At 36.5% G+C, this 13,201-nt stretch overlaps 2 protein-coding genes across 2 annotated transcripts in view; one reads left to right on the forward strand and one right to left on the reverse strand.

Moving 5' to 3' along the window:
* Positions 1 to 13,201, forward strand: part of LOC110835594 (uncharacterized) — a 192,935-nt gene that overhangs the window by 37,967 nt on the left and 141,767 nt on the right. The gene's annotated exons all lie outside the window — the stretch shown is intronic.
* vri (nuclear factor interleukin-3-regulated vrille) overlaps positions 1 to 13,201 on the reverse strand; it is a 53,460-nt gene that overhangs the window by 6,493 nt on the left and 33,766 nt on the right. The window lies entirely within an intron of this gene.

Genomic DNA, 13,201 nt, shown 5'->3' on the forward strand with positions numbered 1-13,201 from the left:
TGTAATATTTTAATATTTAATAAGACTTTATTGTGATTAGACGGACAAGATTTAAATAAATAAAATAAAAGTAATATATAAAACTTTTCGGCAAAATTTTGATTTCCGGTTTCCGATGGAAGTGATCTCGTGTCCCGAGTCAAACGGTCTCATTGTGTTACCTTAAGCACGAGAGATCTGAACTGGTAATAAAATTTGCCTGTCTCCAATTCGAGTACGCCAGGATTCCAGAATGCTGGAACACCAGACATCCATTATACTATTCACAAATCGGAAAAGTAGGACGCTTGGGAGTTTTTTTTACGGCGAATGTGCGAACGGGCGTACGTGTTCGCACATTCTACAGACATGCTTGTTCTTGTTTGTTCGCGGCTTGAGGTATTTCGGAGTTCTTAATCTAGACTACACGACATCCCAGAAGACAACCATCTTCAATATTTACGTGGCACTCACGGAACACAAGTTAATTCCGTATTGTTCCGGGGTTTCAGTTGGTTTCGTATATTCTGTAATTATCCATTGTGAATAAAATAAAAGTCCCTGTAGCCTATTGTAGGCAGTGTTACAGTATTTTTTCATGAGAACATTCTAACTTCAAGATGTTTTCTTTTCGCCTAATACATACTTCATTAACTTATGATCACATCTCATCTGAACAGCTTGTGTAACTAATAAGTCACGTAACTGCTTAGGACTGACATCATTGGATACGTTTCCTTCGTTGCGCCATTAGTGTTATCATGTGATGAGTTTCTAGATTTTCCCTTTACGCGATGAATAACCACAAGCCCCACCTGTCCATGTCGGTTTTAATCGCGGGATGTAACACACTTGTTACAAAACTCCTGCCACAGCCTTGCGTTATAATCGTTATTATCGATAAATAACATTTGAGTGAGCCACCTGTTTCTCAACATTACAGCCACATGACGTGAGTTACGTTACGTACATACTCAACTGAGTGAGTTGGTTCCACACTCCTATAACCGAGCGTACACCTGTCTACAACGGAACGTAGATAAACGGAAAATAACCTTTATTAGAAAATTTATTTAGTCCAGTGAATTCAGCTCAAATACTAACGTAAAATTCAACTTTGGACCACTAAACGCGGAAAATGATGTCTTTCGATGATTATTTATTGTTTTGTGTTTACATATTTATGGTATCTATTATTCGTCCTGAAATCATTTGTGAAGGAACATTTACTTAACAAGCGTAAAATCATTAACACAACTTAGTTGTCTACAACACACTTACAGATTATACAGAATATACTAGAGCGAATTACTGACGAAATAAATAACACAATTAGTTCAAACTATGCCATTAAATATCTCATGGACACGGATCTACTTCTGATGGAAACGTATTTAGTACAATGTAAGTTTTGATAAATTTATTCGAAAAATAGCAATAATTAGCTGTGTATTTAGTAACGGATTATTAGTTGCATGAGTTACGTATCGACAAGATTATGTAGCAATAGAATTTCTCGAGGTTCTGAGATATTTTCTATGTATTTTTAATTTAACGAGTACCTGTTTATGTTATTATTACATCTATTCACCACTTTATAGGGTATTTACTTCTATGTGCCCGAGACAAACCTTGCCTCTGAGGTACATATTATTATTATTAGGGGTCCATTACCAACTAGATGCTGAATAGCCTCTTAACTGATAAAGCAGAATCAGTTTAGTAAGCGGCCTAAGAGGAGTTGGATAGGCATGTCTGAGTTCATATTTTATATGTACAGAATTTCTGTGGATTTCATTTCGTTTCAAGCAACTCGTGTACTTTTAGGTCTAATTGTACGCTTCAGAAGTGACGTTAACATGTCAAAAAGAAATTATTAAACAGGAATAATATTTTAAATAAGATATCCAATATCAGAGGAAGTCATTTCTTACTAAACGAAACCAACATAACTTAGAATTTGGTAACTTAAAACGAAAGAGTAGAGTTTAGAGATCTTTATAATGAGAGGCGATTTAGCTCATGAAAATTGAAGCAGTGTAACATATTTACTATTTCAGAACATACGAATGAACTACGGCCTCACTAATAAAGCAACCAATTTATGTAATTTATTCTGGAAAATGCTTTAACAAAGCAAATATCGATCGTATCAGTGAATCAATTTGCAGTGCATAATCTAATTGCATGTTCTAAAAAGAATAATCTTCCAGTTCTTTTATAAAGCCATTCACATTCTGTGATAAATACAAACTAGGCCTTTGTTTCACATTATCTCTACCCTTATGAACACAGAATAGAAACAGCTTATCGAAACAGAAGATTTCTTGCTCGTTTGTGACCTACTATAGCCCTGTGTTTTATATAACATTGCAAAACCGGTTCACACGTGTTAACGCTCGGAACTTTGTTTCTATGGTGACCCAAAATCTGTTATTCCGCTGCCATTGCAAGTCTGGTAGCGAAACTTGTATTTTGCCGGATATCAGGGCGAAGTTAGCTTTCGAACGAGTGTTCGTACGTCTGTGTAGGTACTTCCGCTCACTCACAGTTCCAATTGCTGGAAAGCGCTTACCGAAATCTATATAAACAAGCTATGGAACTGTATTCAGCACCGGAACACATGTTTTCCCTTTATACGTCCTTTGCTGTGTGGATTTAGTAGTATTAAATTCGACTTGTTAGATAGTTACCCACTTTGGCCAAATCTGTTCACTCGTTCTCGAGTTAAATCGACTGGACTGAAGGATGGACAGACACGACCAACCCATAATGCGTTCTCGCTATGAACTTAGTGCAGAGGACGCATGAAGATGTTAGTATGCTTTTGGCATCTTAATTGAAACGTTAATGTTCACATAAACCAAAGTTGTACACTGAAAAAGCTGTCATCTGATGGAAAGCTAGGATGATTTGCAGTTGGATTAAATACACGCTATTCTCTTTGTTTAATTTGTTTAAATCTTGTCAGTCTAATCACAATAAAATTCCTGTTAAATATTAAAATATTACTATAATTAACATTTAAATATTTAAAATATATCAAATGATGTTCTCTATCGAAATGTTCGATTTACATTAGATCATCACTTTTTACACGACATGTTTCAGTTCTAAAAGAACCATCTTCAGGTGTATAAAATTATATAAACTTAAATACAATTTCTTAAATGCAACTTTTAGTCAGATGTTTATCAGATTTCAAATGATTTAAATGTTAATTATAGTAATATTTTAATATTTAATAGGAATTTTATTGTGATTAGACTGACAAGATTTAAACAAATATATATTTATCACAATATGACGCAACTTTATCATATCATGCTATTCTCTGTATAGCAAAGGCTGGTATTTGTTTAGTTGTGAAATAGCAACACTGTCTATATTAATTTCTCATTAAGATATGAAGTTACAGTTACCTTCAGGTAATGTTATACGTAGTGTATCATTCAAAAAACAATCCAACAGCAATTACCGTATTACGGTAAAACGAATGAAATCATAAGCAGGTCCACACGTGTGTAATAGACTCACCCAACTTCCTCCGTCAGTCTAGTCGACGTCAGCTTTTTAGTAGGCAACTTGAAGCTTGAATGTTTATCACCGAACGATATAATTCAGCCACTAGGTTCTATCCTTGGCCAGATGAACTAATTTGGTTGTCGTAAGTCATTTCCCTAAGAATCCTTTTCATATCATTCCATTTACGCTCTCGTCTGCCAAAATAAGTGTCCCTACAAGTGGGCCTTGGTTTATATTATTAAATTATATTAGTCGTTTCTCTGTTATACGGTCTAATTTAGCGACAGTCATAAAGTTGAATGGAAAATGTAGGACTGCTTTAATCCACTACTCGGCTTATCTCTCTTAGAGCAATACATTTTCGAATTTACTTTCTTCACAGAATGGAAAAATAATTGTGAGTAACCTATTATAAACGTCAGTTCGTTATAATAAGTCTATAACCTACGATAATTACCTGCCCTCATCCAACATGATGAAATCAGCATTTGAAACTCGTCATTCCAAGAAAAGATAACAACAGATTAGAATTTTAACATACGGAAAACATGTAGGTTTATCAGATCACGTAGGTATATGTGTGTGTGTGTGTGCAGATTACTGCTTTAAACTTTGTGCCAAATGGCCGATTTCCACGAAATTAGGTGATGAACATTATGAAAACGTATTCAACACTAGCCTCATACTCTTTAGTTTCTTGCACATAGTCATAAATTACGAGCTAAAATTTATTTTCATTCTATTTCCAAAAAAAAAAAAAGTTTACATAGTTTCCAGTTTCCTCCAATCGGCAGCAACGTAGCGAAACCATGAAACCGTGAGATCCAGGCGACAATACACAAAGTCTTAAAATGAGTTATTATAAGAGATATTCGGGAAAAATGCTCCATTTGTTGAGTTCATTTCAATAAGCCTGTAATGTTTGTCTTATCAGACGCCTACATTTAATTAGGATATATTGAGTAATCTGAAATGTGAGGTACCTGTTAGGATTTGTGTTGATTTATGGACTAACATTATATCCTGTAAGTAACACATACAGGCGGGCCATATAATCCAGGACCTCCAATATAACATTTTATGAAAATCAGTCCAACTGTTTCCAAGTTACTGTATGAAATTCCGTTGTTTAATTAACTATGATTTTTATGTGATAGTTTTTGTTCTATTCCAGTCTATGCATTACCACTGAACCACGATATAAGAGAGAGATTATTTTTTATTTTTCGTTTTTTAAAGTGTTAGCCCGGCTAACACGGTTAACGTGAACTCTGGGCTTTTCGTTTCTCTGACACGTTGGCAAACGAAGGACTGTGCGTATAGCAAGGTATACAGATTAATCCATTTCGTATTGCCAAAACCCTATTTTGCTAAGAACCGTGCTAAGATAATTCGCCCATTTTGTGTGTGTTTAATAACAGAAGAACCGATTATTCGGCTCAGTAGGCAGCGGCGTTGAAACCACGAACTAGGAAAAACATCAGACTTGACTTGCAATGCGTGGCTGCGTCACAACGCCTATGGTAAAGACCACAACACGTGTAGTTTATATACCAGGCGCATAGAAGTTAGTTTTGCGTGTAAACAGGTTTTCTGAAAGCCCTCTGGAGCTCATCGCTGTCAGGCAACTCAATAGAGCAGAGTCCTCTTTGAGATTCTAATGGTAAATCACGTGGTAAAAAGAATTTCCGCCTTTTATGGAACATAAGTGTTCATTATCGCATCCTAAACTTTTTTCTGTGTCGCGGTACGTCATTGTTTTGCGGCACACTGTTTGGGAAACAGTGGTGTAACTATAGACATTTCTTATAGCCTCTTTTCAAACAGAGTCCCCAGTTTCATAATTTCTCAGTTTCGCTCTCTCCCGGGAATCATTTTCCAGGATAAGTCCATTGAAGTTATCTCTGCCTGTGACAGAATCAATAAATCTGGGTCTTTGTGGCGCTGATTATAATGGCCGGAGGTGATGAGAAACGTAGACATTTCTCGAAACTCTAGGCGAGATTCGAACACATGACTCCGCTCTACGAAAGATCTTTAAAATAAGTGGGAATTGGTATAAGCAGATAGAAAGTTGCTTTCAGATACTGAAAGAATATTCTAGCGTGATAAGGCGACAGCAGTGAGGTTTAGGTTTTATAGCATTTTGCTTACGAACTGAAGAGATATATAGGCTGACACTGACGAGTTCGTTCACTCGGCAGGTGAGTGACCGCCATGTTGCATCGCACTAACTCCGTGAGTTCAACGCCACGGGTTTGTTTAACAATAATATGCAAACTGTTTTATAATATACAGATGTTGTAAATGGCGATAAACGTCGAGGATTTTGTTATAAAATTCTTTCGTGACAAAAGGAAGGACATGTAGAAACATTGCGTAGGTCTACTTGGTTTTTATTTGTACGCAAAAACAGCTCATGTAACTTAGAAATGTTTTTGTTTTAGAGTTACGACCTGTAGCTATGTCGTGTATAATAGCCAGTCGATTGCATCTCTCCCAGAACTCTGTCGACTTATATGACAGCAGTTAGTAGCTTCACACTGCGGAGGCCTGGGTTCGCGCCCAGGTCAATGCATGCGGGATTTGTGGCATTGGGACAGGTTTCTCTCCGAGTCCTTTAGTTTTCCTTGTCAATAGCATTCTACAGCTGTTCTATATTTACTCATGCGTCATCTTTGGGACGGACAACGCGTAGCTTTATAGATACAACAAAAATACAGTATTTACGTGCAATCCGATGTTCCAAACGTCTCGATTTATTGGTTAGGGCTACATCTGTAATCGATACTTAGGCTGGAAAAATGTGTGTCCTGACTGTACGTTATGATAGGGATTCAATTGAATAAAAATTTTCTTGGATATTATCCATCGTCTAGTAAATATAAAACGTAAAACGACGTTTCGGAGATGGGACTCTATCTCCGTCTTCAGGTTCATACACAGTTGGGCCCACTAGGTAGAGCTAATCCCTATCTCCGAAACGTCGTTTTACGTTTTATATTTACTAGACGATGGATAATATCCAAGAAAATTTTTATTCAATTGACTCTTCAGCATCGTCAAGAAGATTTAGATTTGATATGATAGGGATTGTTTTGTTTGGGCATTATATTTTGCTTATTATTTGAAACTACATCAATATATTTTTTAAATGATTAAATCTCTGAAATTACCTCGTTGTTGGGGATAGAGTCTGTTTGTCTTCAGGCAAGAAGATAAACTATTTACCTGAAGAAGAGCCAGATCATGTCTCCGAAACCAGTTGCATTTTAGAATTTTTAATATTTTAATTTTTATATTGTTTAATTTTTAAATAATAGACAAGTGGATACTATCCAAATAAAAATAAGTCATTTAAAAACTTTGGAATCTTATCGTAACTACAGGAATGATGTTATAGTTATCTTTCGTCCCTACCAAATTAAAATAAATTAGCTTTAATGACGGTTTCCCTAATCGATATGAAATGATCGTTAATCATAAGTGATTGATCCTTGAGTTAACTGGCCATAACGACGCTGTTTCACGTGGAGAGATTACGTACCACCGGCTGATGATCATGTGCACTGAGTTCGTAGGGATTTTAGAGGATGCGGCTTTAGTCTGTTTGTAGGAGCTCTACTGGAACTCGCCTGGAGAGAGACTACTTACTACAGCACTGAATATGGAGACGGCGTGTTTCTCCGAAATGTTCATATATGCCTACGAGTTTACACGGCGCCAGAACCCTCATCATACTGATCGCCGTGAGAACCTCGTATCTCACAAACCAATTTCTATTATCTGGATAATTACCGGTGTTCATGGCGCCTTGTAATCGAAGTATCTGGGACACAGTTAATAAATGGAATATTCAGATAAAGTAAATACTGCCGCAGTCGGAAGTAGATTTTGTCCAGGTTATCACTGTATTGTATTACGTTGTGTTGCTTTTCACAAGGCCGTTGTCGGCCAACACGTAAATCTGTTTTGAGTGTCTCTGATTATGTAACCCGATAAAGAAGAAATTTGACTCATTTTAAGAACTTTTCTGGATAGCAATTTGCTTCAACATTATGGTCATTAACTGTTACGGTCAGAAATAACATTTAAAATATGCATTTTGAATTGGTGAATCCTGAAATCTCATCAGTTTTTTTTAAGGTAACGGTAAAGCGGGTTTGATGCCAATGTACTGTGCTGGCAAGGGGCGTGGATGTAGCAGACTACACATTGTGAGCTTAAACCAGCTTCACGCTTCGTTCGCTTTAATACCGGTATCTCTTGAGCGACGAAAGCAGGACATTTTAACCTCATATATGCAGCCAGCATCGGTTACTACTGACAACTCCGTGCTTCTGCGAATTTAAAGTAGATAGCCCAATTGAATTTTGTCGTATTGAGATAAATCTTTCTGAACAACTACAAACTCTACAGTCATGAAATTTTGTACTCATATAGTTGTGGGTTTGCTGTAATTATAGAATCTTTTGTAGCAGTACACTTGCAAACATATGTTTATAATTTTTTTTCTAAAGGATTGATTGAAAAAAATCAGTTCTTTAGAAAAGGAAATACAAATAATCTATCTACAAGTATATTGGTATGATATAAATCGGTAGATATAGAAAACCCACAAGTATGTGTGCACAAAATTTTGTGACTGAGATCGTGTAGTAGTTTATAAAATATACTTTAACTACGAAAAAATTAATTTTTCGAAAATAACTCTTATCACCTTCCCTTAATGTCCAACGGTAACTGTATGTACCACCTGCTTTAATTATAGGTAATTCTATAGTATTTATACGAGTTTAGTTTTCAAGTAGCTAATACATTATATAACTGGAATTAGCGTAATTGTAGCTGTGTGCTGTCCTATCTCTCATGGGGGCAGTGTATTTTATGTTGGCATTAGAAGGAATTTAAAAGAACAGGTCCCTCACAAATTCATGCAAATTGTTACTTTGGGTTAGGCTGATATATGAACACGTGTTACCGGGCAGTTTTAAATAAGGGCAGGACAGGAAAATGTTATTATTGTTACCTTCTCTAAGAAATAGAATATAAGAACATAGAAAATGACATAAATATGATCTCAGTGATGATGGTTATGGAAATAATGAGAATGACGATAAACATTATTTTTTAATTTAATAAACATTCGTTCTCAATGCTCACTGCTCGATTTTCCATTTGAAAATTGAAACAGGTGACTATCGTTATTTATGCGAAATGCTTCCATTCTGTTAGGTGGTAAAAAGTGGAAAACCTATGCAAATTCTCGCTCTTAGGATTGACCAAAGCCTTCACAATATGGTTATAGCCCAAAGCCCAGATTCTGTTATCTTCTCAAGTAACATAAAGATCTGTCTTACTTGAGTGTGGTGAGAACGTGTTCTTTAAAACTGAAGGATGATTTCTGTTTATCGTGTTGTTTTCGCCGGTAACCGAAATATGTGTGACTTAAGTTATTACTTGGTTCTAAGATTGACAAACTGTTTTGTTCCTTACGTAGCCTATCTATGTGGGCACTTAACTCTGTTTACAAGTAAAGGAATCCTTTACCCATTTGGTAAGCGGAAATTCCGAGTTGCGCCAGTATCTTTTGCTGAAGAAACAAAGACATTGTTCGATGAAGGTCCATTCTAATGGCATTGGATCAGCTGCGTAACACCGATTCCAGCTCTTTAAGGTTACGTACTGTAAGAAAAATGCCGCCACGGTGGTCTAGCGGTTAGAACGCTGGCCTTGTAATCCTGGGGTCTCGGGTTCGATTCCCGGCGGTGTCCGAATTTATAACTTGTGTTGGGCAAGGCCGTGGTCTAGGAAGCACGGAGTTTTCCTCCGGGGGCTTCCCCGGTTTCTCCGTGGCATCCCATTCATACACAGAAGAAGGCAATGGCAAACCACTTCTGGATCATCTGCCAAGAACGTATATGAACAGGTCCCAGTCCGAGAAAAGGATGGAAGGATCCTGTTCATATGGACCTGTCGTCAGACAGAACACTAAATAATACTGTAAGAAACTCGCTGCCGGACTAGACAAAGATCATATTTAACGGAGTTGCAAATTCCTTCTTTTGATGTGCAGTGATTTGTTCTGTACTCCATAAAGGCGATTGTGGCACTTGTATTATATTTCTTGCACGAATTTTATAACCCCGAATATAATGCGGACTGAGATTTTGAAACGTTAAATTTCAGATAAATAATTGTTCAGACCCATAACTCATAAATGAGTTAAATAATTTCTAAATACAGTAAAAAACTGTAAATGTACTAATATTTTTTTAGTATCTGTCATCTGGGTTGTAGCACCGTGTATTCTGGCAAAGGTTTTCCAACGTCTCAGAGATTCTTCCTTCCTCTATCATTAGGGCGATGAGGCAAACTATTTCTTATTTTCTGCGACTCACTTTTACGAGCGCAAACATTTTATGATGACCATTAAATTTTTAGCAAGTGTTTGAAGAATAAATAGGTATTTTTTTCGGGAAAAGGGGTGACTTGTTGAACTCATTAATAAGAGCGACAGAGGAATTTGAAAAAAAATTCTATGTGTCGGGCTACGCAGACATGTTGTACGGATCTGCAGAAGAGATATCATTCAAACTTAATATACTTCCTTAATGTAATAGCGCAGCGTAAAGCATAATTTTATCAAAAGTTTTGAAATAACATTCATATGTCTTTTTATAATAAAGATTCTATTTCAGAGTATTAACATTGAAATTTTATCATCATTTCTTGTTGTTTATTTCATTGATTCATTCGCCATTTCTTTGAATAGAATTAAGGTTGAAGAAAGCAGATCCCAGTAGCTTAATGACCTGTTGTGTTCGACACTGCACTATTATGTACAGTAAAATGGCTTATAATTACTTTCCTTGTCTCACATTTTATTGGAACATACCTTGCCGCCAGTAACTAGTTGCTAGCACAATACTCCCCTCTACTGGTTCCCTGACTTATTACATTTCATAAGAATTCTGTGAAAATCGGGAAAACTTTATAATGACAAGATGCTCTCAGTAATCAACACACAAGGCAGTTGCCGGCTTGACGTAATCTGTACCATTTGTCGTCTTCCTATATCGGTTAAGTTGGCATAAACAATAAGTGGAGTTGCATATCTTAACAGCTGAGACATAGCGTCACTTCTCGTCAGGTTAATTTCGTTAAGTTTATATCTTAATTGCGTCATGTTTGTGTTTATTAATACAATAATTTATTTACCGTCTTTACACAAACTTAAAAATGTTGTTAAAATTACTTAAAATTATAACATTTTTTCATTAGATACTAGACCTTTTTTTTTTTTAGTACCTTTCATTTCAAATTTAATAATTGATACACGCAATTTATTTGACAATTATATAATTTATATCTTAATTGCGTCATGTTTGTGTTTATTAATACAATAATTTATTTACCGTCTTTACACAAACTTAAAAATGTTATAATTTTAAATAATTTTAACAACATTTTTAAGTTTGTGTAAAGACGGTAAATAAATTATTGTATTCGTTAAGTTACGTGTTGACGTTTTCAGAGATACTTGCTGCCTTCATCAGGGCGATCATTCTAGTTTGAGGTTCTGACGGGAGCGTGTGTGAAGGCCATCTTCACACCAGACGCTTCGATTACTCCTGTTCATATTTGACATGATATCCTGTTAATCTTTTGGCACTTACGACACTGGCTTTTTAAATGTTTGTGGCTTAGAAACTATTGCATCTAGAGAGTTAATTGTGGCTTCAATTAAGAGTTTCTTATAAATACTATTCTTGAATATCATTGAAAGGCGACAGAAATTCCAACCTTCGAATAATAGCTGTGAGATAAGATAGTATAGCTGGCCTGGAACTCGTATAAAGAAGGAAATTAATAAAATTTGCAGTATAAATGAATATTATAGTTTCATGGACTGCAAGAGCTAATGAGTCATTACGAACTCTTTTTGTTATCATATGCTGCATAATTTATCATGAAGAGTCGAGGTCCATCATGGTTCAAGGATGAGACGGACCTTGGCATAAATATTTATTTATAGTATTGTATTTGGTGTCATATGGAAGTCGGAGACACGGAGAAATGCACCTATTAATTATTTATGTATGGTTTATTTAATGACGATAATGATATGATGGATGAATAATGAATTGAAAAGGACAAGGAAGGAAGCGGTCGTGTATTGATTTAAAGTAGTACAACTGACCTTGTGTTTGTCTGGAGGATTGAGGAAAACCATGTAAATCTCCGTAAGAATAGCTGGTTTCCGGGCACAGAATTGGAAACTTAAACTCGAACTTCTCATTTTTTTTTACAAATTTATTGAAACTGAAAATGGTACGTGATGGAAAGTTTCAACTTGTTTAAGAACTATAAATTATATTTGTATGATCTGATTCACTACGACTGAGTATAACGAATTCTTCTCGGGCTACCAGCCTTGTAAGGTGGTGTAATGAAGAAAGCACCGACGTTTCGAGAACCATCTTCGTAAGTACCAATAGCTTATTTCTGTAGGAAAAAGCACAAAGCATTTTCATCAACGCCGTCAACCTTTGTTCCTACAGACAAGCGCACAGCAGTAACAACTGAGTCATCGCTGATACTGCAACAGGTCACACGTTGATACTCTTTGTTACGCCAATCTTTTGATTCCTGAATTATGAATCTAATCCACCTGAAATTCTAGAATGTCATCCATAATGCAGAATGAGATCTGATAAGTCGACCGAAGAATTATAAAATAATTATGACAGCTACTGTCCTAGTTGCTTTATGGCATATCCAATACCCACTTTTCTAAAAACGTTTAGTATTTTTTTCGATTCTCATGTCATAGAAGGCCTGGACTGTGTCGAAAGGCAAAAGTCAAATATAAATTAACTTCGAGCATTTTCTTCTCATTCATCCAACACAGTTCCCCGATCATACGCATTCTTAATTAACGTATTAAAAGTAAAGTAAAGTTTGTCCCACTATACGCCATGTAGGCGCTTGGGGGGAGTGGAGGTATAGCTCCTCTCTTCCTTGACCCCGGCACTAGATGGGGGTGAGTGGTCAGCATCACGCCCCGGCCGGCTTTACCCCCGGGAAAGGATCCCCGGTACCCATTGTAGAGGAGGCTGGGTGGGCCCCAGAGCTGGTCTGGACGCAGAGGCTAGAGGAAAAATCCTCTGCCCCCGTCGGGGATCGAGCCCCGGTCGTCCAGCCCGTAGGTAGTCACTATACTGACTGAGCTATGCCGGCTCGTTTAATTAACGTATTACCGCTTATAAACACAATACGAGGATCGTTCCGATCACAACAACCTTGATCTGGTGATGTGGGTGATGAGTTTTATACTAGGGAAAAGGACGGAAGATCAGTTTATTTATTTCCTGAAACATGTTCGCCACTCCAGTAATCTCGCAATAAGATACTATAGTGGCATCATAATGTAAAGAAATACGACGAAATTTTTTGTAGAAGCAGGAAGCTTGAGATCAGTGCAGGAAACGGAAGTTCATATGAACAATATGAGCAATAATGCCAGGTGGTTTAGAGAATAAAATATAGATACCGGTAATTTGTTCTGATGAAATAGTTGAATATGAAGAAGCCACGTTCTTTACTTCGCGGAGGAGTAGGACATGCCAGTAGCCTACGCTGTTGCAAAGTAATTAGAATGTATCAGTTATTGTTTTGTCCCCGTGTGGTTTGA

The sequence above is a fragment of the Zootermopsis nevadensis genome, unplaced genomic scaffold (assembly GCF_977971745.1).
Source record: "Zootermopsis nevadensis isolate Lab colony 2312 unplaced genomic scaffold, Znev_1.0 Znev_ptg000025l, whole genome shotgun sequence".
Classification (NCBI taxonomy): domain Eukaryota; kingdom Metazoa; phylum Arthropoda; class Insecta; order Blattodea; family Termopsidae; genus Zootermopsis; species Zootermopsis nevadensis.